Raw genomic sequence first — 25,921 nt, 5'->3', positions numbered from 1 at the left:
CACCCTGAATGAAGGTGCGGTGAGCGGTGACCCTGCTTGGCCTTTTCTCTATTCAATATCTATCTCCCTTAATGGCTATATAAATGCAACATGCTGAGCTATTCTCTCCATATATCATACTCTTCATACATGTCTGACCATGTCAATCATAAGGAGATTTATTCCCATTGGTCTACCATTAATTAAAACAACCCCTGAACAACACTTACATGGTATCTGACACTTGATGAAGAAACAGTGAAACAGGCATTGGACTGGTTAACACTTTACTGATTTATTATTACATACAGTATAACATGGCAGTCTAAAAATCAGATAATAAATATTAAATCTTAAAAACAGGATGTGGCTATAGATGTCCGTCCATTCAACTCTACAACTTTTTCAGCATCTTCCCGTTGTGCTCTCTGCAGATGTAACAGGGGTGGAAATAGACAGAAGAGGACCCTGTGCAAGAACACTATATGGGCCCTTTGCACACCAATAGCTCATCATAATGCATAATTCCAGCTGCTTTGAAGATACAAATGGGCCCTCTTACCTCTTGCACTCCTGTAGGAACCTGAAGACCCACAAGCCTACAACCTGCAGTAACCTTCAGTCCATTATACCACCGCACAACCAGCTCTACCGTCACCTATTGTATCCTCTCCCATCCCCGGTAGACTATGAGCCCTCGCAGGCAGGGTCCTCACCTACTGTATCCTCACCCATCCCCGGTAGACTATGAGCCCTCGCGGGCAGGGTCCTCTCTCCTCCTGTACCTGTCTGTGCCTTGTATTGTTCATTATTATTGCACTTGTCTAGGTATGTCCCCCCTTTTCCACATGTAAGGCGCCATGGCATAAATGGCGCTATAATAATAAATAATAATAGTTGTACCAATGGTTATGTCCACCCTTGAGAAGAAACCTCAAAAAAGTGACTTCATGTAGCAAGGTCTCCGAAGTGACTCAGCCCGAGGCTGAATAGACTTAATGCTATGTCTATATGTGACGTTTCACCCTCCTATAGTTACAGCACAGTAATGGTTGACTCAAATGCATAAAGAAGCACTTGCCATTTCCTAAAAATAGGCCTGTAGTATCATATCCCAACATAGCTCAGCTCCCTGATAAAAACAGCTACCACTTGCTCCAGCCAGACACAGAGGGACACGAGTCCTGCCTGGGACACAGGGAAACGCAGCAACCCACTTGGATAATTTCTACTCACTATCCGGGACGTCTTTTTTTCTCGTAAGTTTTTGCTATTTGTTCTAATTCACAAGTATAATATTTATATTAGTGGTATAGTTAATTTATAATGTAACTTTTTAGTCTACACTACTTTATCTCTCATGGTGTCTATGGAGATTTTATTCTTGATTAGATAACTATATTGTTGTTGTTGTTGTTGTTTAGATTGATTTTTTTATGATTTTGCACTTTCGGCCTATAACTATAAAAACAGTATTATCTATGAGGCTGAATGGCAAAATGGAACTTAGGCACAGTAAGATTATACATTAACAAGATAGCTTATCGTGAAGAAGAAAGCATACAGTTTAGATAATCCATCATTTTGTTTCTAGATATTTTTTACACTTGACTGGTGTCTTGTAGACTCGTTTTTAATATATATTGTTTGTGGTTTAGTCTGCTAAATATTACCAGTGCTGCTATGTGGGGGATTCCAATATTCTTTTTCATACTGTGTATTGTATATTATATGTTATTGTTTATATATTTAAAGGATTAAAGCATAAAAAGTAATATGCTCTTAAATTTAAAAAAAAAAAAAATACAATTTTTGGGGGTAATATTGCCCATATGTTTTTTACAATAAGATAATTCACCACTCAACACACTATCAAAATGTATTAAAGTCATCTCAGAGTCAGAAAATACAACAGTAATTATATATTACAATCTGCTACATTTTGTAGTCGAGCACATAATGGATTGATCTTGAAAGTGTCGTGAAATGTCGCTGTTTATGGATGGTATAGGAAAAGGAAACCTGATTTATTGAAACTGTCTAAAAGAAAAACTGCTTGTTTCCCATAGTAACCAATCACAGCTCAGCTTTGATTTTTACCAGAGTTGTTTAAGAAATGAAAGCTGAGTTCTGATTGGTTGCTATAAGAAACAAAGAGATTTTATTTTAGACATTTGTGATAAATGAGACCCCTATATTTATCCATTTATTTATGTATTCTGAGAGAGAGAGCAACATTTCAGCGTGGCACCTGTGTTGAGTTTTCTGGCCTATCTATCTAACCAGTTAAACTCATTGAAAGGGATACAACGCATCCAAGATAGATAGATAGAGATGAGTGGACCCGTGGAAGTTTGGTTCGGCGGGTTCAGCCAAACTTTAATTAAAGTTCGGTTTGGAACCTGGACTTGACCTGAACCCCAATGGATGTCACTAATTGGGCAGTTCAGGTCACCACCCACATGCAGCCAGCCATAAACAGAAAATGTCCAGGGGTGGGTAGGGAGGGGTTACCATTTTTGTTTTGTTTGGTGCACACTACATCCGATCAGGCTGTTGTTCCCCCCAGTGCAAGCCGCTCAAACACTGCAAGCGGCTTGCACTGGGCTGAGCACCGAGCATACCCGAGCACAGCGATACTCGCACTAGTGAAGTCCATACGTAAAGCACCCGAACTCCGAATCGTAACTCTATTTTTTTCTTTTTTGTAAAAGCTGTGTTTGGTAAGAATGCCAAACACTGAACCTCAGGTTCGCTCATCTTGATAGATAGATAGATAGATAGATAGATAGGTAGATACATAGATACCATGGATGGAAGGATGGATGGATGGATGGATGGATGGATGGATGGATGGATGGATGGGTGGGTGGATGGGTGGGTGGATGGATGGATGGATAGATGGCTGGATAGCTAGGTAGATGGATGGGTGGATGGATGGATGGATAGGTAGATGGCTGGATAGCTAGGTAGATGGATTGGTAGATGGATGAGTGGATGGATGGGTGGGTGAATGAATGGATGGATGGATGGATGGATGGATGGATGCGTGAGTAGATAGGTGGAAGGATAGATGGGTAGATAGATAGATGGGTAGATAGGTGGATGGATGGATAGATAGATAGATAGATGATAGATGGATGGATAGATAAGTAGATAGATGGGTAGATAGATAGATGAATGGATAGCTATAGATAAAATAGCTTTACTACCTTACTGTGTGTCTGTAGATAACATTTTCTAGTTAATAAAGTTCTGTGATCACAGCAGCATCAGCACAGATAGAAAATTGAACATTTGGGGCATATCGAGAGCCTTCATTTTACAGTTTCTCTACAGCTTGTCAAAATATATTTGCACAATGTATTTTTGTGTATTTATTTTTCCAGCCCAACAAATATATATTACACTAAGTCCCACTTGAAAATATATAGGATACTATATTGCATACTCCAGGCCCCCATAGGATATATTTAAGGTCATCTCTCTAGCTATCCTATATTTCACACCAGGTGAAGTATCAATTTGAAGTGGGCAATGATGCTGTAAATACAGTGCGGGGGGCATGGAATAAAGCTCTGTTTAACATGCCTGAGATGTTTCCCTGAAGAAGAGGAGACCATCTAGAGACAGCTGCCTGCTGGTAGAAGGGTCTGCATCCTGGTGCCAGGGGACAGCTGCACAATACTGCACCACAATACTGTTCTGAGAATACTTCACCACATTCCTGGGGCAGACATCATTCCTCAAAGACCAAAATACAACATAGTCTGATCTATTTTACTGCAACCAGCCATAAACACCAGTTGTCATGGGAAGGAGTAGCACAATTCTAGTGTCAGGTGCTATTGTCATAGAATGGAAAATTTCAATTGTATATATAGGATTATTGGCTAACACAACAAAGCGTTGGGGGAGATGTATTACTATGAAACGGCGGGCTAGTCTCTTCTCAGTGTGCTCCGGATTCATACATCGCAGGCCTCTTTCACACAAGTGTATTTGATTTGTCTGTAATACAGATCTACACTATCTACGTATAATGAAATATAATGATTTAGAATTTCTTCAGTATCTGATCAGCTTTTGATTTTTTTTATTGAACCCAAAAAAATATTAAATTTGCCCAATAAATGCAAACACAAATGCAAAGAAAATGAACAAAAACTGATAGAATACTGATGAAATACTGATGCATCCAGTTTCATCACACGTCCAGTGTTTGGTGAGTATTTGACCTCAGTATTTGTAAGACAAAACCAAGAGTGGGTAACAATACAAAACTGGCACCTGTGTTTCTATTATTCTTTTCCTCTGATTATTCCTCTCCTGATTTTGACTTACAAATACTGATATAATATACTGGCCAAATATTGAACGTGTGCACATAGTCTTAGGGGTACTTTGCACACTACGACATAGCAGTTGCGATGTCGGTGGCGTCAAATTGAAAGTAACGCACATCCGGCGTCGTTGTCGACATCGGAGTGTGTAAATCGTTTTTGATACGATTAACGAGCGCAAAAGCGTCGAAATCGTATCATCGGTGTAGCGTCGGTCATTTCCATAATTTCGGAAGGACCGAAGTTACGATGTTGTTCCTCGTTCCTGCGGCAGCATACATCGCTGTGTGTGAAGCCGCAGGAGCGAGGAACATCGCCTTACCTGCGTCCCGGCTGCAATGAGGAAGGAAAGAGGTGGGCGGGATGTTTACGTCCCGCTCATCTCCACCCCTCCGCTTCTATTGGCCGCCTGCCGTGTGACGTCGCTGTGATGCCGCACGACCCGCCCCCTTAGGAAGAAGGTGGTTCGCCGGCCAGAGCGACGTCTCAGGGCAAGTAAGTGCATGTGAAGCTGCTGTAGCGATAATGTTCGCTACGGCTGCTATCACAAGATATCGCAGCTGCGACGGGAGCGGGGACTATCGCGCTCGGCATCGCAGCTAGCAACGTCTCAGGGCAAGTAAGTGCATGTGAAGCTGCCGTATCGATAATGTTCGCTACGGCTGCTATCACAAGATATCGCAGCTGCGACGGGAGCGGGGACTATCGCGCTCGGCATTGCAGCAATCAGCTTGCGATGTCGTAGTGTGCAAAGTACCCCTTAGTCTGTATTATGGAGCCGTATTAAATACTGCACTCTCTATAGACATTAACTAGCTATTCTGTCTGTAAAATGGATCAAAATAACACATGCTGCATTTTTTGAGAAACGGATCTGGAAAAAAATAACATCCATGTGAATAGTGTATTAATTTATATCAGCACCGTATTTCAATCCTTGCAAAATAGATTAAATGAAGATGACATGTTGTTCGTGTGCTATCCCTGTGACATCCGGATAGCACACTCACAGTACGAATTCATATACTTATCTGTCTCATGCGCTGCTGTTGCTTCCTGGTCCGTGGTAAGTGCAGTGAATATGCATGAGCATAATGAGAGGGACCCAAAAGCAACAGCAGAGGCAGAGATAGCAGCACCGGAGACAGATAAGTATAAGAATGCTTTTTTTAAGGGACAGATGTTTTCTCCAGTACGTGTCACACTGATGTCACATGGATGACACCAGTGTGTCCACACACCCCTCCACCTGGATACACGGTTCATGTGAAAACATGGACATGTGAGCAAACCCATTGAATCTAATGGGTCTACGTGTGTCCATGTCTCTGGTACGTGTGGAAATGGACACCACACGTAACGGAAACACGGATGTGTAAAAGAGGCCTTAGAGAGATTATATGGTTTACCCACAGCCCAAAGGTCTATAGATTTACTGACTCAGGGCTTGTGTACAGCTTACAGAAAGATATCTTCTGACTGTAATCAGAACCAACATTGTCCAGTGTTTACATAGTATTAGACAGGATTTGGGGGAAAAGATCAATTTAATAGAATCTCTTAACAAAATCTGTAGCCTTATTTTTTAATTATTTCTCAGTGATGTAGCCTAAAAGGGGATATAACCAGATCCCATATACATGGTTTATTATACCAAAAATTATATGATTATAAAACACTTTTTAATGATAAATATAAATGTCTTAATTAACCAGTAACATAATATATGCAAATCTTCAGAGACTAGAGGCCCTTAGTAGACTCGTTTAGAAATGAATGACTGGAGTACTGTATGTCACTTAGTGTTGAGCAAAAAGATTTTCCGAACCCTGGTCCAGCGGCCATGTCGGCAGTCCATGTCCACCCGGCCAAAGCACTGTGAACCTCCTAATGTCTGTGGTACCCCTGGTGCCTCTTGTGATTAGTAGTCTTGGCATGATGTCCCCAATACGGCATGACACCAGCGCAACATCACGAAGCTCTACTAATCAGAAGAGGGGCCAGAGATGCTGCAGGTATACAGATATTTGGAGGTCTCTGGTTTGGCTGCCCCAGACTATTGACATGTCCTCTCTACCAGGGTCCTGCAAGTATTTATGGTCAACTCTACTCATTTTGCCTTTTTTGACATAAAAGTGACACAGTCAATGGCTGGGCTCAGCAGTCTTGAGCATCCTATGGAGGAAAAAAAAATAACCAAGAATGTGGAACCAAAATAAAGAAATATATTAAAAGATAAGAATGCAATTGCACATAGATATTAAAACATTGCTCCATAGTGACAGTAACTTTTTGTATGTACAGAAATACTAGATTATTGTGACTTATACATCTGTCATGTCTGATATGGATTTGATATATTTGTTCCATCTGTAACAGACATCAGAATTCCACATGTACAATACATCACTAGATACTATATCCTACTATATCCGTGAGTTGGACCTGCTGTCAATGGCTGACAAATATAAAGTGAAATAGATTAGACAGACACACTGGCTTCTCATCCAGCTATTATGGGTGCCTAGCCATCTATGAGAATTCCACAAGACAGGGCATGTCAGAGGCGCCAGAGATTACCAGGCTATTGTCAGAGCAGTTATTTTCATTCAGGATCAGGAGCGCCGTTACCCGCCTGCGTCCATTTATTACACAGAGCAAATGTTGTCATTTCATCATCTCCAACACTGACTGTCATTTACATTTTCCATTCATAGTTATTTCCATTAAAATTGATCACATTCAATATACTATATATGGGGTCACTTAGCAAAAGTTCTAATTGAACCATCCCCCTCCTCCAGAAAAGTGAATATACTGTATATATACACTCATTTATATTTGATATATATTTGAAGATTATGCCTTCCACCTTTTAAAGACAGGGAGAGGGACGTTTATTGCTCCACTTACAAAGTAATTTTATCCCTATTGAAACCTCTTAGCATTGTAACTCACTTTGATACCCATCGAGTGTTATGCTCCCTCCACTCCCACAGTGAATTCCTCCACAGCGCTCCCCACACGTAAAGTATGATGACCCACACAAGTGCTTCAGTGGTGACCCCAACTTGGTAAGATGTCCGTACAGTGTCCCACACACAATTTGATGTCCTTACAATTCTCCCACACATATTATGAGGCCCCAACAGTGACCCCCACCCAACAGTATGATGTTTCTACAGATTCCACACACATTATAAGGCCCCCATGGACTTCCCAAAATAATATATGCCCTCCCCCACACATAGAATGGTGGCCCTCACAGCCCCCATAGAGGATGAAGGCTACCACAGTATCCTACATTACACCTACAGCCACCCACATACATTATGTTGACTCCCACACTACTCTACACAGGATGATGATGTGCGCGTGTGCACACTCACACACACACACATACACACGCACACACACACGCACACACACACACAGTATAATGGCCCCCACATCTCCTTACAAGCACTAAATGGTAAAAACAAAAACCAGGTGCCTGATGTCTCCTTGTAGCCACATTGTATTAAACTGTATCTGCATTTGAAGGACGCAGATACCAATGTGATGCCATGCAGGAAGAGGGCAGTGTTGTTTAATACTAAGTCCCACCAATTCATGGGGCCGCGTAGTCTTCCGCCATTAGCTGTATGACACTATGTATCAAATATGCATATACCTGTGTGTGGAATAACAGTATTAAGTAACGTTACTGGCAGCTAGGTATTGTGGTATAGAGGGTGACATTACTTTAAGTATCTGTCAATACTTCCTTTAGAGTATGACAAATTGTGGTTCAAAATATTACAATATCATTACCACTTATGTATTTATATGACTCCATACAATTCTGCCCCATCTCAACCATCCATCTAAGGGGGAGGAATGGACGTATATTAGACATCATCAATATTCCAATTCTTTAAAAGAATTGTCTGTGATTTTACATAATTGATGCAAGAGTAGGGAATGTTATTATACACAATGTAAAAAAGTTACCTGTTTTTTATCCCCTGATGCTCTAGCACTTCAATGTTTGCTGCCAGTCCTGCAGTCATGATTTCTTATCCATCATTCACATGACCACTGCAGCCAATCACTGGCAATGACTGTTGCATGAATAGCATGTGACTATTGAGGCCAATGATTGGCTACAGTAGTCACGTGACTAATAGAAAAGGATTCATTACTGTTGGACCAGCAGAGACTACCGTAAAGCTAGTGCTGGAGTGGAAAGAGGTACACAACAAATAAATTATGTTTTCTTTATTTTATAAAACTCCATTGGACAGATTTTGCAGAATCCTGGAAAATTACTTTAACATATTTGCTGGCATTATTCTACAATTTACACCAAATTCTTTGCATTTAAAAATGTTGGGTGTTGGGCGTGAAGGAATAATAACATGGAGCTGGCAGGGCTGCATTGTGCGCAGTCACTGAGATGGGGATTACACGAGCTGGCTGTAGACAGGTCCTGCTCCGCTGTCTGGATGGGCTGCTGCTGACGGGGCAGTTTGCTCTATAGACACAGGCAGGGCACAACTGGTGGTGTTCTTAGTTTCACTACGAAAACACAAGACTACAATGAATCTAAACAGGTGGGTGGATTTTTTTCATAAGAATATTTAACATTACACTGCTCGATGGGGGGCTATTTGGAAAACCACTCAACATGCAATAGATCACATACTACTGCATAATGTCATCTCAATTTCCAAATTACAGTACCTGGTTCTCCAATCAAACAACACAGCAGCACAGTGAACGAAGATGTATGCAAACATTGAATATGTGAAACTGCATTACTGCTATATACGGTAGCAGCTTGCACCTGTTCACACTTCTGATAGGAGGTGCTGGTCAGTGGTTGTTTTGTACTCATTCAAGTTCATGTACTGAATAACAAGAAACAACTCCCAGCATTAGAGATTGTGGAATAAGATTGATGAATTATCATTAAATAGTAATGTTTTAATGTATTTTTAATATTATACTATTAATATTATTAATGAAGATACAGCTGATGCATTCATTGTACAAACGTTATTTCTCATTTGGCACTCTACTCATTGAAATATCATCATATGTCGGGCTTTACAGCATTAATCTAACTAGAGGTTCAAGCAATACAGATGGATAACGGATGGATGGATAGATAGATAGATGACAGATAGACAGACAGATGGATAGATAGATGATAAATGGATGGATGGATGGATGGATGGATAGATAGATGATAAATGGATGGATAGATAGACAGATAGATAGTTAAATATAAAGATAAGATTAGATAGATAGATAGATAGATAAATAGATAGAAAGAAAAAGATTAGAGATAGATAGATAGATAGATAGATAGATAGATAGATAGATAGATAGATAGATAGATGATAGATGGATGGATAGATAGATAGAGGACAGATAGACAGACAGATGTATAGATAGATGATAAATGGATGGATGGATGGATGGATGGATAGATAGATGATAAATGGATGGATAGATAGACAGATAGATAGATAAATATAAAGATAAGATTAGATAGATAGATAGATAAATAGATAGAAAGAAAAAGATTAGAGATAGATAGATAGATAGATAGATAGATAGATAGATGATAGATGGATGGATAGATAGGTAGATAGATAGATGACTTATGGATGGATGGATGGAAAGATAGATGATAAATGGATGGACAGAAATAATAGAGAGATAGAAAGAAAAGGTTAGATAGATAGATAATGGATGGACAGACAATTCAGATAGTTTTTTTTTTATCCATTTAACAATTTGGGGTTCAAGTACATTTTTTTTCTTCACATAGTAGAACAATTTTGATAAGCTTGCACATATTTCTAAAATGCATTCTGTTATTAGCTATGTTTAGCACCAGTATACTTTGTAGCATCTCATTATCTCAGACACTTTAGGGCCATGTTTATTGAATACTAATTTATTGAACCATTATTTTGGAGAAATACAGAAATTCTGTGCAGAGTTTACTTTAATCAGATCTGAAACTATGGAGTCAGATCTTCAACAGGTCTTCAACACTGAACCGATCCACTAATTGTACAGATACCGGACGATGTGTTGAACAGTAGTAAATATATTGCTTCTCTATTTTCTTTGCATTGTGACTATATATTAATAATAATACACATTTCAGTGTGAGAATTTGACGTCTTTGTGTCCATGGTACATGTTTCCGAGTGCAGATGCATTTGGTCAGACAATACCACGGCCCATGTAGGGAGATTCGTATTTTAAGGCGGCAGTAAAAGAGCAGATGTCCAGATCTGGACCATTCACTTCAGTTTATTCTGTTGTTTTAGAGATTCCCATAGCTGGGAAAAGGCATATTTAGAATATTTTAAGAGCACATGCTGCTTATTTTAGGCATACTTATCTAGTGAATAGTGATAAGGAGTCATTCTCAATGTGTTTTTCTGTTGGAGGAATGTGTGTAGCACAGACTGCCCGATGATAACATGAAGGGGCATACACCACATTAACAATTACAAAACAACTTGGGTAAGACAAAGGCTGTTATTACAGCAATGTGCTAAGAAACTTGATTATATCAGTTCATTCTTGGATAGGAAAGTATTGGAAAGTTATAATTAATCAATAAAAAAAAGTTCTACGTTAAGTGTTTGACTACTTATCTTTAGCTCACACCAGCGTTGGAAATATTGTTATTCATCACTATGCTTTGTTATATAGCTATATCAAAAAGACTGACCCGCACATCCAACAGGTGTGAACAGGTGCCAGCTGAAAACACATTATAACTACAAAACCTACAGCTGCACTCTAGAATGTTAACAATGAATAAGTGAGCTCTGGTACTGCATTACTGCTATAGGAATATATGAAAAATAGATACTTAGCTTACGCATTGGCCAATGCATGTGAGCCTGGTAATCAGCGGCAAGGTATATCTCTATATACTAGCTAACTCAAATGCCTCTACCTTGGACCTCAATGTCAGCGAGTGTTGATGACGTAGGATGCGTCATGCACCCCGGCTTCAGAAGAAGGACAACAAAGATGGCCAGGGGGAGGAGGTGCCGGCAACGGAGACGCCCATATGACCCAACTCCACCGCAGCAACCATTTAGGTAAGTATTATAAAGTGATTTTTACGTTCTACACAGCGGCCTGGGCTCTTATATACAGCATGCTATAATGCTGTATATAAGAGCCCACTGGTGGTGGCTGCAGCTTATAGGCCCCAAATCTGGTGACAGGTTCCCTTTAAAATTTGCCTAAAATGGGGCAAGACATAATCTTTAACCACGTTGCAAACACAGTGAGGTTTGAGCACATGTGTTTTTATATTACGTGAGCTACGTACATTTGGAAACTCTGGGTGATGCTCACACAACTAGAAACAACGCCACTACCGTATGAACAGGAGAATGCAAGGGTTACCCTTTGTTATCCCAAAATTAGCACCAAGGTCAAATGGGCACGCAGACGAAATCCGAGGCAACCGTCGAAAAGTGAGACTTTTTTTGTGAGAAAAATCGACTTAAGCCAAAAGGGATGATAACCGAACACAGAGGTATTACAGTATCTGAAATAGAAGGAAGTCCCCATTGGTTTTATTCCTGAATGTTGCATTTTTGCTCCTTACACAGGCAGGCATAGTGAAAGCTGAACTACTCAGTAGGACTTGACTAAGCTCAGATTTGTAGATTCCTGTGAGTATGACTTGAGGGAGAACAGGATTCCTGAATTAATTATCAGGAGAAAATATATTATGGGTTTGCAAGGAGGTAAGGTTTGAGATTGGTGTGGCCCTCCTCTTTCTCTTCTCTTGAAGGAACCTCTCACCTTGGAAAACAGTATTTACCTGCTGATATGAAGTTTATCTTCAGGGAAATAGCGTTATAATGCTTCCTGGCCACCTTAAGTGGGAGGGACGTTCGGCATCACAGCGACGTCACTAAGCGGCCGGCCAATCAAAGCAGAGAGGCGGAGATGAGCGGGACATAACATCCCGCCCACCTCCTTCCTTCCTCATTGCGGCCGGCGGCAGTTAAGGAGACATTCCTCGCTCCTGCGGTGTCACGCACAGCGATGTGTGCTGCCGCAGGAGCGACGAACAACATCAATAACCAACCATTACCGATTTTTGGTTTTGGGACTACCTCTCCATGGTGAACGATTTTCACCATATTTGAGGTCGCTTAAGGTCGCTGGTAAGTATCACACGCTGCGATACCGTTAATGACGCCGGATGTGCGTCACTAACAACGTGACCCCAACGATAAACCATTAACGATATCGTAGCGTGTAAAGCCCCCTTTAGTATTAGGTACTCCCTCAATACTGCTCATTCAAGTTAAATCCCGTAATTCCCTGAAAATAAGACAGGGGCTTTTATCTTAAGCATACTCAAATAAGCTCCACAAACCCTACTAGGGCTTATTGTCTGGGTAGGTCTTATTTTCAGTGAAACAGGGTATTTGTTGTCTGAACTTGTTCTGCCAACAGCCATCTTGCTCAACTCCCCCATAGACAAGTACGCGCCTCTCTCCTTTCAATAATGAGAGAGGAAAATTGTCTTCCACTATCAGAAATAGAGTGGGTGTTTGAGACTTAACGCCCTGATCCTTCACACTATCAACATCAGCATTTGGATAGAGTCAGAAGGCCCCCATATTGATGGGTTATTCTAAGTTTTATCTATACTATATATACTACACTATAATACATTATGTTCTGCACAGACAATAGAGTTCTATTAGGGTTCAGCAAGAATTCATAGATCTGAAAAATCCAAAAAGTGGAGCTAAACAACAAAAAGTCACAATTGTGTTTCTTTTTCATACCAAAAATGATCAACTTTCGAGCACAAACATAGCATATTTAAAAAAGGTTTCTAAACATTTGGTGCTCATTTAATATGACAAAGATGTCTCCCATTATACACCTCATGGCAACTTTCTACATGCAGTATCTTAGTAGTACAGTAGGTCAAAATATTCCTGGTCACACGCCTATTAATGTAGAGAAGATGTGGACATTTTTATGCCATTTAGAAGCAATATTATCAGCATTCATATTTTAGAGTAATTGTGTGCTATTATATTTAATGTTAATAACAAATATATGATGGCTTAAAGTCTAAAAGTATCACATGATATATAGGCTCCAGTGGGGTTATCACTTTATTTGATCTATTGGAAGCAGGTCTAACACTATGTGATCATTAATTAAAGGGAACCTGTCACCAGATTTGGCGAATATAAGCTGCAGCCACCACCCCTGAGCTCTTATATACAATATTCTAGAATACTATATATAAATGCCCAGGCCGATCTGTATAACGTAAAAAACATCTTTTATTATACTCATCTAAGGAGCAGTCCAGTCTGATGGGCGTCGCTGCTCTCTGGTCCGGCGCCTCCTCTCTGCGACGATCACTGTCCTCCTTCTACCCATCCCAGTTTGGATGGCAGTATGGGCACATCAAAGTACTGTAATGCGCAGGCGCAAGGAAAGGGTGAAGACCGCCTGCACATGTGCACTACAATACTTTGATCTGCCCTGCCAGCCTGTGTGGATGACGTAGAACGTCATCCATACTGGGTTGGGTAGCAGCAGGAGGACAGCAATCGCAGTAGAGAGAAGATGCTGGACCAGAGAGCAGCGACACCCATCAGACCGGACCGCCCTCGCCCCCTAGGTAAGTATAATAAAAGTGATTTTTATGTTCTACAGAGGGACCTGGGCTCTTATATACAGTATTCTGGAATGTTGTATATAAGGGCTGGCTGGTGGTGGCTGCAATTTTTTAGTCACCAAATCTGATGACAGGTTCCCTTTAATTGCAAAACTAAAAAGCTCCCTTTCTTCACACAGCCAATTATGATGGCCCCTCGGCTTCTAGGCCCTAACTGGTATGGCTGTAGTTACTGTCATAGATGAAAATCACTTTGACGAAGGAGGTTAACACAGCATGACGGGTTTTTGACTACAGTCAACCCATTACTGACAATCATTTCATATTTGAATTGATGGATCTCTTGCTATTTTTGGGTTATTTTCAGAACTCCCAAGATGTAAATGGGGAGAGCCTTGTATAGCCATCTCTCCATTCATGGAGGCGCCATTCTTGTGTGGTAGACTGCATCTATCAGACCTTTACAGCACATTTTTCAGATATGCCGTAATAATTAATCTCAGATAGGATTAAGCTATAAAGCTATGTGTGAGAATGAAATTAGACTCAGGAGCTAGTCAGAGGACAAAATATAAAAAAAAATGTCTGGTAACCTAATTTTAATAACAGTGGGAATGTTTTATTTCAGTTGAAGAAAGCTGTCAGTGATACAGACAATCACGTCACTGGAAAGTTTCAACAAGGACAAGTAGATCTTACCTTCCGTGAAGGAGCTACACATTGTCCAGACAGCTGCCGTCTGCAGTGAACAATACCAGAAATACAAAACAGTATGTATTGCATTCTCTACATTCCGGCTCCATGATATTTTTATCTTTTACTATTCTGGCCCAACAATGAATGGAAACATAGAATGCCATATACTGTATGCAATGCAGGGACCTACAGGTGCATCTTAATAAATTAGAACATCATCAAAAAGTTAATTTATTTCAGTAATTCAATGCAAAAAGGGAAACACATATATTATATAGAGTCATTACACACAGAGGGATCTATTTCTATATATTATATAGAGTCATTACACACAGAGGGATCTATTTCAAGTGTTTATTTCTGTTAATGTTGATGATTATGGCTTACAGCCAATGAAAACCCCCATCCATATTAGATAATCGTCCCAACCCATCAATATCGCAGACCTAAACTCTCCAGTGCAAGTGGTAACCCTTAAGGTTGGCTGCCTAAGAGATCACAAACTAATGTAAAGGTGATATTAAAGCCAGGTTAACCTTCTCCTCTCCTGAGTCCCCCCCCGCGGGGGAGACATTCCAAAAATTCCGTTATGCTCCTTTGTCCACTGGTAGGAGACATCCCAATTCATACGTATTTGACTGTCCTAAGTCCCGTCTAGTGGGCCACTGAGTGGAAAGTCCCTTTTCTAAGCATAGCAGGCAGGTCTTCGCGCATAGTGCTACTTTTGGCAGCCAATGTTTGCATCTGTGGGCAGAACAGAAAATTTTATTGGATAGGAAAAGGTTAAAATACTGAGACGAATGTGGCACCAAATAAGGAGGCTATGTATTACCAGAATTTGGATTTGTCACAAACCACCGGGGGGGTCACTCGGAAATCCCTCGCGCTGGCTACCAGTACGTCACAATCGGGGGGTAACAAGTGGGGGTCACCCCTACTTCATACCTCCCGACCGACAGACAGAGCACGTGACGCGCTCTCTAGCGCCCCTCTTATAGTCAGGCCAATTATGGAATTGCCCGACAATAAGAAAGGAGGCCGCTATACTACTTATGCCGATTATTGAAGGGTCCCCGGTGAGAGTAAGGTATATATTCCCCCGACCTCCGCGGGCGGAATATATAATATCTTCCCGAATCTCACTGGCCTCCCCACAATAATCCTTGGCACAACTCGCTGCCACCAACCGCTTCACGGTAACTATTAGCCGAACACACAGACGTGGGATTCAAGATCGAGATAACAGAACAGCCCAAGATTAATTATATAATTTAATCGCCTAAAGCACACTAGAAACTACAATATATACAATAGGGAATCTACAGAATATACAGTTATGTCAGAGTACAGTTACAGATAAAGCATGGGTTACAAACAGGCATACACAGTTCCAGCAGTTACCTTGTTGCGTCTGGCCACAGGGGGGCGCTGTAGACCAGGTTTCCAGGAACCCCCTCACAGGTCTTTCCCAACCAGGCCCCCGAGCAGAAGAACACTGGAAAATGGCCGAAGTAGGGTTATCAACCTGGGCAGATCCAGGTCCCCTCCTACCTTAGTGACCTCACAGGGAAGCACTGCCACTCCCCCTGCATGGATCAGAATTATCCAGCAAAGGGGATATTGGCCATAACTTTGCCTGGGAGCGTCGTAGGCGGACGCCAATGCTCTCATTGTGACAGTTATGAATTTAGCTACAGAACGAGGGGACTCATGACCTGTCTACGAGTTCCCATATGGCTGATATCACGCCTGGGGTATTTCCCAAGCTCCCCCTTCCATAAAAAAGGTGTGCCAGCATCGTCCGCCTGCGCAAACACCATTTTTATGGTTGCCATATTTATCGGAGATATGGCTTGCGAGATATGAACCATTTTTTACTGGAGTCGTTCTGTCTGGCTACTTCCAAGCCTTGCTAATGAGATACAACTCTTGTTACAGGGTGACGGCAGGGAGCCATCCTGTGTCCATTGTCCGCACATCATCTCATCTCCATATCAGAGGAGATGGCTGTTGGAGGTGTAAGTGGGATGTGACACCTTCACAGATGCTGGACATTTGGGAACAAGGAGGGAGGGGGGGCACTGCCAGGGAGTGATGAGAGCAATTACGACTTCTAGTCATAATTCCTCTTCATATCCCAGGATTTACCTCACACCTCCCCCCTTTTGAGGGCGCTAGGGGGCAGCACACTCCGGTGTTCCCCCGTGCGCCCGTCCGCGACCTCTCCTTGTCGGGACAGCCCGTCTGCGTTACCGTGGTCACGGCCCCTTTTGTGGCGAATGGTGAAGTCGTATTGCTGGAGCGCAAGGCTCCATCGCAACAATCGCCCATTCGTCCCAGAGACGGTGTGCAACCAGCTGAGGGGATTGTGGTCCGTCTCCACGATGAAGTGGCGCCCGTATAGATAGGGTTGCAGACGCTGCAGGGCCCACACTATGGCCAGGCACTCCTTCTCCATTGTAGAATAGGCCACTTCCCTTGGTAACAGCTTCCTGCTCAGGTACAAGACTGGGTGCTCTTGGCTCGCAGAGTCCACCTGGCTGAGCACCGCACCGAGGCCGAAGTCACTGGCGTCGGTCTGTACTACAAACGGCCGCGTGAAGTCGGCTGCCTGTAGCACGGGCGGGCTGGACAGGGCGTCCTTTAGGGCCCGGAAGGCTGTCTCGCAGTCCATTGTCCAATCGACTGCAGAGGGCAGCTTCTTCTTGGTGAGGTCCGTCAAGGGCTTTGCCAGGCTACTATAGCATGGAACAAACCTCCTATAGTACCCAGCGGTCCCCAAGAAGGACATCACCTGCTTCTTGGTCCTGGGGGTGGGCCAGGATGCGATGGCCTCCACTTTCTCAGGCTCGGGCTTCAGCGTTCCCCCACCTACCCGGTGACCGAGGTACTGGACCTCGCTCATGGCCAGCTGACACTTTCCCGGCTTGATGGTCAAACCTGCCCGGTGGATCCGCCTGAGCACCTGTGCTAGATGCTCTAGGTGGTCCTCCCAGGTGGGACTGAAGACGGCAATGTCATCCAGGTACGCGGCCGCGTACCCTTCAAGTCCCTTGAGCAGGGTGTTGACCATCCGCTGGAAAGTGGCAGGGGCATTCCTCATCCCGAATGGCATCACCGTGGACTCGTACAGTCCAAATGGGGTAATAAAGGCAGAGCGTTCCCTGGCCTTGCGAGTCAGGGGGATCTGCCAATATCCCCGGCTCAGGTCCATGATGGTCAGGTACTGAGCCCCGGCCAACTGATCGAGCAGGTCATCGATGCGTGGCATTGGGTACGCATCGGCGACCGTGACAGCATTGAGCCCCCTGTAGTCCACGCAGAACCGAGTGGTTCGGTCCTTCTTAGGGACGAGGACTACAGGCGAGGCCCAAGCGCTGTTGGATGCCTGGATCACCCCCAGGTTCAGCATCTCGTCAATCTCCTGGCGCATGTGTTGCTGCACCTCCAGGGAGACCCGATATGCTGAACGCCGGATCGGGGGATGATCCCCAGTGTCCACGTGATGGACAGCCAAGTCAGTCCTTCCGGGCTGGTTGGTAAACAACCCCCGGAAGGGGTGTAGGGTGGCCCACAGCTGGGACCGTTGGTCCTCCAAGAGCTGGTGGCCAACCCCCACATCCTCAATGGATCCGCCTGCCCTAACCTGGGCTAGCATATCCAAGAGGGTTTCCGCTTCTCCCTCCTCGGGCAGGTTGCACACAGGGAGTGCACATGCCTCCCGCTCATGATGTGCCTTCATCATGTTCACATGGAAGGGCTTCCGCCTTCCACGGGCAGGGTCCAGGGTGACCAGGTACGTCACAGGGTTGAGCTGCTGGTACACGAGGTATGGGCCTTCCCAGGCTGCCTGAAGCTTGTCCTGTGGTACGGGGACCAGTACCCACACCTCTTGACCCACTTGGTAGGTCCTCTCACAAGCGTTCTGGTCGTACCAACGCTTCTGATCGGCCTGGGCTTGAGCCATATTGTCGTGTACCAGTTGCGTCAAGGCCTGCATTTTGTCCCGGAAGCGCATGACATACTCGATAACCGACACTCCAGGGGTGGCCAAATCCCCTTCCCAAGCCTCTTTCACCAGAGCCAGGGGGCCCCGCACACGTCGCCCGTACAGGAGCTCAAACGGTGAGAATCCTGTTGAGGCCTGTGGAACCTCCCGGTAAGCAAATAACAGGTGTGGGAGATACCGCTCCCAGTCACGCCCATGGGAGTCGACCAACATCTTAAGCATCTGCTTTAAGGTGCCATTGAACCGCTCGCACAGGCCATTAGTCTGTGGATGGTACGGGCTGGCCACCAGATGTCGCACCTGGACTTGCTTACAGAGGGTCTCCATCAGCTGGGACATGAATTGGGTCCCCCGGTCGGTGAGCATTTCCTGGGGAAAACCCACTCGGGAGAAAATCTCCAGCAATGCGGTGGCCACCTTGTCAGCCCGAATGGACGACAAGGCCACTGCTTCTGGGTACCGGGTGGCATAGTCCACTACCGTCAGTATGAAGCGTTTCCCGGAGCTGCTGGGGATGGCCAGCGGGCCGACCAGATCCACAGCCACCCTCCTGAAAGGCTCATCGATGATGGGCAGAGATACCAGTGGGGCTTTGGGGCGTGGCCCCGCCTTCCCCACTCTCTGACAGGTTTCACACGAACGGCAGTAGGCAGCCACATCGGCCCCCATTTTTGGCCAGTAGAAATGCTGGTTTAACCTGGCCTTGGTCTTAGCGATCCCTAGGTGTCCGGCCATCGGAATCTCATGTGCGATCCGCAACAACTCCGTCCGGAACGGATAGGGTACCACCAACTGTCGGTCCCTGGGCCACGCCTCCGGTGAACCCTGCTGGACCGTGGCCCGGTACAGCCGTCCTTGGTCCCAGACCACTCGCTCCGGGTCCGAGTCCGAGGGAGGCTGTGCCGCCTGCTCCTTTAGAGCTTTCAGGCTGTCGTCAGCTTCTAACGCTGCCTGAAACTCCTGACTAGATGTGGCCAGAATCGACGAGACTGTCACATCTTCAGTCAGTACCCCGGGACCTGTGTCCTGGCCTCCACCTGACTCGGCTGCCACTTGGTCAGAAGGGGAAGAGCTATCGGACCTCCGGGAGGCCCCTTGGCTTCCAGCACTCCCACTGCGGGTGACAGCGGCCACAGCCGCTGCGACCGTGGGTCGTGCCTGCTCCTCCTCCGTTCCTGACCAAGTCGCCGGTTCAGGCAGACCTACCTGGCTTCCTGACACCCCGGTTGTGGGGGAACCATGCACCGAGATCTTACCTGGGAGCACTTCCGCTCCTGGACCGGCCCCAATCTCACCTGCCTGTTCCCCTCCTGCAGCAACAGAACCCCGGTGTGAAATCTCTGGGGACCCCACATTTGCTGTGGTAGCCCCCACCCCACACACTGGTCCTCCCCCTGCAGCACCCTGCTCTCTGCTTATCCCTGCAGAGGGCAACAGATCCCAGCTCACAGGCTGGTTACTTGTAGAGGCATTGTCACACCTTTCTCTGACCCCCTCCCCTGTCACAGCTGCAGCTGTGTGTGTGTCTATGGTGTCTGTGCAAGCAGAAATATCAGAGTTCACTTCCTCCTCCCTTACATCATTCATAGATAACACATTAACATTGTCAGGAGTCATGTCAGCACTGGCTGAAGGTTCAGCCTTTGGGGCGGGGCCAAACTGGGAGGTTATTTGCCCCAAATCTGTCCCAAGTAGCACGTTTGCAGGGATCCGATCAGTTACCCCCACCTCCCTCACCCCTCGCCCTGCGCCCCAGTCCACATAAATGTCAGCAACAGGCAGCGCCGGGTCAATGCCTCCAATCCCGGAGACAGCGAGGGTTTTTCCAGGGATCAAGTCTTGGGGGGACACCATCTCAGGCCGCACCAGAGTCACCTCCGAGGCGCTGTCTCGCAGTCCTATGGTCACAGACTGGCCGACGGTGACAGGTTGGAAGCTGTCCAGGGACCTACCACCACCCCCACCCACATAATACACCTTGGGCGGCCCTTGGGACGGGGACGGAGCCGGGGCCTTGGGACGCTGAGGGCACATGGCCTTGAAGTGTCCAGGTAGGTTGCACTGGTGGCACCGTCTTGGCTCTGCCACGGGCCTGGAGAGGGGAGTTGAGGGGGACACCCCCTGCAGTCTAGGGGCAGGTGGGGCAGTCGCAGAGTTCATCTTACCCCCTCTCCAGGTGCTGCTGGTGGCTGCTCTCCTGGCTTCAGGAGCCCGGTTGTTGGTGTAGTCATCGGCAAGGGCAGCTGTAGCCGTGGATCCCTTTGGCTTCTGGTCTCGGATGAACTGGCGGAGATCCTCAGGGCAGTTCCACAAGAGTTGCTCCGTGATGAACAAGTCCAGGATCTCCGGTCCGGTGGAAAGCTGCAGGCCTTGGGTCCAGTGGTCGGCAGCTCGGGCAAGTGCCCGCCGGTGGTCAGCCCAGGAGTCCTTTGGTCCCTTCTGTAGGCTCCGGAACTTCTTGCGGTAGGACTCCGGGGTGAGGTTGTACTGTTGGATCAGGGCCCGCTTGATGGTGTCGTAGCCCTGATCTGCCTCAGCAGGCAAGTCCCCAAGGACATCCAGGGCCTTACCCCTTAAACGGGGGGTCAGGTATTTGGCCCACTGGTCCTTGTTCAGATGATGCTGCAAGCAAGTCCGTTCAAAAGCAGTCAAGAAAGAGTCCAAGTCTCCATCCTTCTCCAGCACTGGGAAGTCCTCAACACGGACCTTTGGAAGTTTGGTGTCTGGAAGGTCACGGGTGGCTGATGAGGGCCGGAGCTGAGCTAGCTGCAGCTGGTAGTTACGCTCTGCCTGGCGCTCTTCACGCGCTGCTTGCCGCTCACGCTCGGCCATGAGTTCCTTGTAGCCCTCCCGGTCTCCAGCCTGGCGTAGGGCCATAGCCATTTGAAGAAGGCTATCCGAGCCTCCCAGGCTCGGTGGAATGGCACGTGGTGATCTGCGGCCCGCTGCGGAGCCTGGTGCTTCACTGTCCATTGCAGAGCGGAGGGCTGGCGTCTGGCTCGTTGAGGACCCTTGGGCGAGCTGCTCCTCATCTTGTCCAGCAGTGCCCGGTTGTGCAATGTCCTCTGCAGAGCTGTTTTCTGGCGTCGAGCTCCTGGAGGACTCGTGGACAACCTCCTCATCGTCTCTGGCCTGAGCATCGGCCATTCCTTTGGCTTTGCTCCTGGTGCTCTCAGCCATTCTTGCAGACTTTTGGTCACTGACACAGAACTGACACCTGATGCCTCCACACACCTTACAGTATCTGCACTCTGACACTCTAGTGTTGAGCTAGTCTGAAGACCCCAGCAGCCACAGCTGCTGCAGGCAGTCTTTAGTGTCTGGGAGTATGGGTCTCACACTCACACACACTATTATCTCGATCCCACCGCTTGCCACCAATATGTCACAAACCACCGGGGGGGTCACTCGGAAATCCCTCGCGCTGGCTACCAGTACGTCACAATCGGGGGGTAACAAGTGGGGGTCACCCCTACTTCATACCTCCCGACCGACAGACAGAGCACGTGACGCGCTCTCTAGCGCCCCTCTTATAGTCAGGCCAATTATGGAATTGCCCGACAATAAGAAAGGAGGCCGCTATACTACTTATGCCGATTATTGAAGGGTCCCCGGTGAGAGTAAGGTATATATTCCCCCGACCTCCGCGGGCGGAATATATAATATCTTCCCGAATCTCACTGGCCTCCCCACAATAATCCTTGGCACAACTCGCTGCCACCAACCGCTTCACGGTAACTATTAGCCGAACACACAGACGTGGGATTCAAGATCGAGATAACAGAACAGCCCAAGATTAATTATATAATTTAATCGCCTAAAGCACACTAGAAACTACAATATATACAATAGGGAATCTACAGAATATACAGTTATGTCAGAGTACAGTTACAGATAAAGCATGGGTTACAAACAGGCATACACAGTTCCAGCAGTTACCTTGTTGCGTCTGGCCACAGGGGGGCGCTGTAGACCAGGTTTCCAGGAACCCCCTCACAGGTCTTTCCCAACCAGGCCCCCGAGCAGAAGAACACTGGAAAATGGCCGAAGTAGGGTTATCAACCTGGGCAGATCCGGGTCCCCTCCTACCTTAGTGACCTCACAGGGAAGCACTGCCACTCCCCCTGCATGGATCAGAATTATCCAGCAAAGGGGATATTGGCCATAACTTTGCCTGGGAGCGTCGTAGGCGGACGCCAATGCTCTCATTGTGACAGTTATGAATTTAGCTACAGAACGAGGGGACTCATGACCTGTCTACGAGTTCCCATATGGCTGATATCACGCCTGGGGTATTTCCCAAGCTCCCCCTTCCATAAAAAAGGTGTGCCAGCATCGTCCGCCTGCGCAAACACCATTTTTATGGTTGCCATATTTATCGGAGATATGGCTTGCGAGATATGAACCATTTTTTACTGGAGTCGTTCTGTCTGGCTACTTCCAAGCCTTGCTAATGAGATACAACTCTTGTTACAGGGTGACGGCAGGGAGCCATCCTGTGTCCATTGTCCGCACATCATCTCATCTCCATATCAGAGGAGATGGCTGTTGGAGGTGTAAGTGGGATGTGACACCTTCACAGATGCTGGACATTTGGGAACAAGGAGGGAGGGGGGGCACTGCCAGGGAGTGATGAGAGCAATTACGACTTCTAGTCATAATTCCTCTTCATATCCCAGGATTTACCTCACAGGATTGTTTGCCAGAAGTGCTTAGTTATTAAAACACTAATGAACTAGCTGAGATGATGGATAAATAATATGCTAGGAGAATCCAAAAATAAAAAAATAGAACTAGCAAAGTAAAGGCATTAGTAATAATTTTAAATCTCAGTTTAAAGGTAATCTGTCAGCAGGTTTTTGTTATGTAAGCTGAAGTCAGAATGCTGCAAGGGTTAACAGAGAGAATTCAGGGATATCTGTCTTGTCAAGGTATGATCTGTTGTTTAATTGCGTTGCTTGTGTAAGCAGCAGGACTTATCATTGCTCGGACTACAATGTCACCAACACAGCAGTCCAGCACTCCCCTCCTCTGATTGACACCTCACTGTCAATGTACAGCCTCTATAGAGAGCCTGGTGTGAGAGGGGACAACTCTCTTAGCTCTGCTATATGGCTAAATCTAAAAATTCTGATTGTGTCAGAATCGCTGCACCCAATATTCTAAGTGATACATTGCTCGATTCAAGCTCTCTTTGCCTACATTATACTGCTCTCAGATGTGGTAGCAAAAACCTGTTGACAGATTTCCTTTAAAAGGGTTGTCTAAATTTACAATTGAATTACTTTTTTTTTCTGAGAAATTGGGTTATATTCACAATTAGCGTTACCAAGTAAAACAAATTTCTATATAGTATATGATTTTTTAAAATCAAACAATTAAAATTCTCAATAACGTATTATTTCTGTGTTCATAGACACTAAACAGAAGTCAGAAAAGAGAAGAGGAAAACCTGATACACACGAAAAGGTAGGGTTAACTTTTGCATTTGAACATATGACTAGGTCCTTGTTGGATGGAACCAATGAATGAAAGAGCAGATCATATCTAGTGTATGAAAGGGCTCAGTTGCAGAAATGCTTGAAATTTAAAAAAAAAAAAAAAAAAAAAAAAAACACATTCTAAACAAACATATTAAAAGTAATCAATGTGATCCGTTAAACATTAATGGATTATCCATAGTTTACAGAACAAATACTCTAAATATCTTTTTCTTATTTATGTAATTTCAGTTTTAGTTTCTTGAATATTATTATAATTTTAGATTGTTCAAAATTCTGCATTAATAACATTACGGTATATAGTTTTGTAGTCATTAGATATCCATTTTTTATACAGAACTCCACAGTCAGAAATTCAAATGAAAGCCATCATCAAAAAATGACTTATTGTTTAAATCAGGTTTTTGTGTTACATCTATACTTTAACATTTTAGCCTTTTTTCATATTATGATTTTTTTCATATAATTTTCATATTTTTATATTAAAAAAACCCCCTAAATTAGTAATCATGTGATTTTCACATAGGCCACTGGGCTTTTTAGACACACATTTTGTTTTCAGGAAGAGTTTTCAGCAAGTATTTTTATCATCAGAGGTAGGATTACAATGTATAGTAAGCTCTTAGGCCATGTTTACACAAAGTTTTTGCAGCATTTTTTTCCTGACCAAAACCTGACCTTGTGGCAGGATGTCTCCTGGGAGTCATCTGTGGTTTTGCTGCAGGTTTTTGTGGTGTTTTTGTGGCGTTTTTACAGCGTTTTTTTCTGTGATATCAAGACCTGCAAGGGTTCAAGAGTACCTGAGTGCTGGGCCTGGCCGAGATTAACCTGTATCCGGCACTCAGGTAGTTAAAAAAAAAAAAAGTAAAGCAAGCGCGCTATACTTACCAGTCTGTGGTAGATGCTAGAGTGTATGGGCTCCTTCCAGGTATGACGTCTTCAACAGGCCCCTATCACATGGGGAGCAGGGGGGCGAATCATGATTGTAGTGGAAGGGAGAAAACATGGCCAAGCTCACTAACCCAGCTGGTCACGCCCACTAACCTGGAAGGAGCCCATATATTCTAGGATCATTCGTACCTGATCCCGCGGCCCCTCCTACTTCCGGTGCCACTCATTAGCCTCATGCATTTTCAACAGGCCCCTATCACATGGGGAGCAGGGGGGCGAATCATGATTGTAGCGGAAGGGAGAAAATATGGCCAAGCTCACTAATCCAGCTGGTCACGCCCACTAACCTGGAAGGAGCCCATATATTCTAGGATCATCCGTACCTGCTCCCGCGGTCCCTCCTACTTCCGGTGCCGCTCATTAGCCTCATGCATATTCACTGCTTCTCCCCCTCCCCTCACTGCAGTCTGTGGGTCTATCGTACAGTAAAAAATAAATTAAAAAAAATGACGTACGGTTTCCCCAATATTTTGATACCCAGCACAAATAAAGCCTACAGCTACAGGCTGCAGCCCCCAGCTGTGCTTATCTTGGCTGGGTATCAAAATAAGAGAGACCCCATAATAAATAATTAAAAAAACAGTGTGTGGTCACCCCCAATATTGATAGCCAGCCAAGATAAAGCCCACAGCTGGAGGCTGGTATTCTCAAGCTGGAGAGACCCAGCCTAAAAATATCAGCCTGCAGCCACCCAGGATTGTCGCATCCATTAGATGCGACAATCCCAGCACTTTACCTGGCTCTTCCC

General features: G+C 45.1%; 1 protein-coding gene across 1 annotated transcript in view; it reads left to right on the top strand.

The window, feature by feature from the left end:
• Positions 1–1,155: 1,155 nt before the first annotated feature.
• The window catches only part of XIRP1 (xin actin binding repeat containing 1), a 37,252-nt gene continuing 12,486 nt past the window's right edge, over positions 1,156–25,921 (top strand). The window contains exons 1-3 of the mRNA XM_075315402.1: positions 1,156–1,238; positions 14,645–14,786; positions 24,138–24,190. The gene's annotated coding sequence lies outside the window, so the exon portion shown is untranslated. The remainder of the gene's footprint in view (positions 1,239–14,644; positions 14,787–24,137; positions 24,191–25,921) is intronic.

This window comes from Anomaloglossus baeobatrachus, chromosome 6 (genome assembly GCF_048569485.1).
Source record: "Anomaloglossus baeobatrachus isolate aAnoBae1 chromosome 6, aAnoBae1.hap1, whole genome shotgun sequence".
NCBI classification, from domain to species: Eukaryota; Metazoa; Chordata; class Amphibia; order Anura; family Aromobatidae; genus Anomaloglossus; species Anomaloglossus baeobatrachus.
Note: the sequence above shows the minus strand (reverse complement) of the source record. Positions and strands in the feature narration are given on the sequence as shown.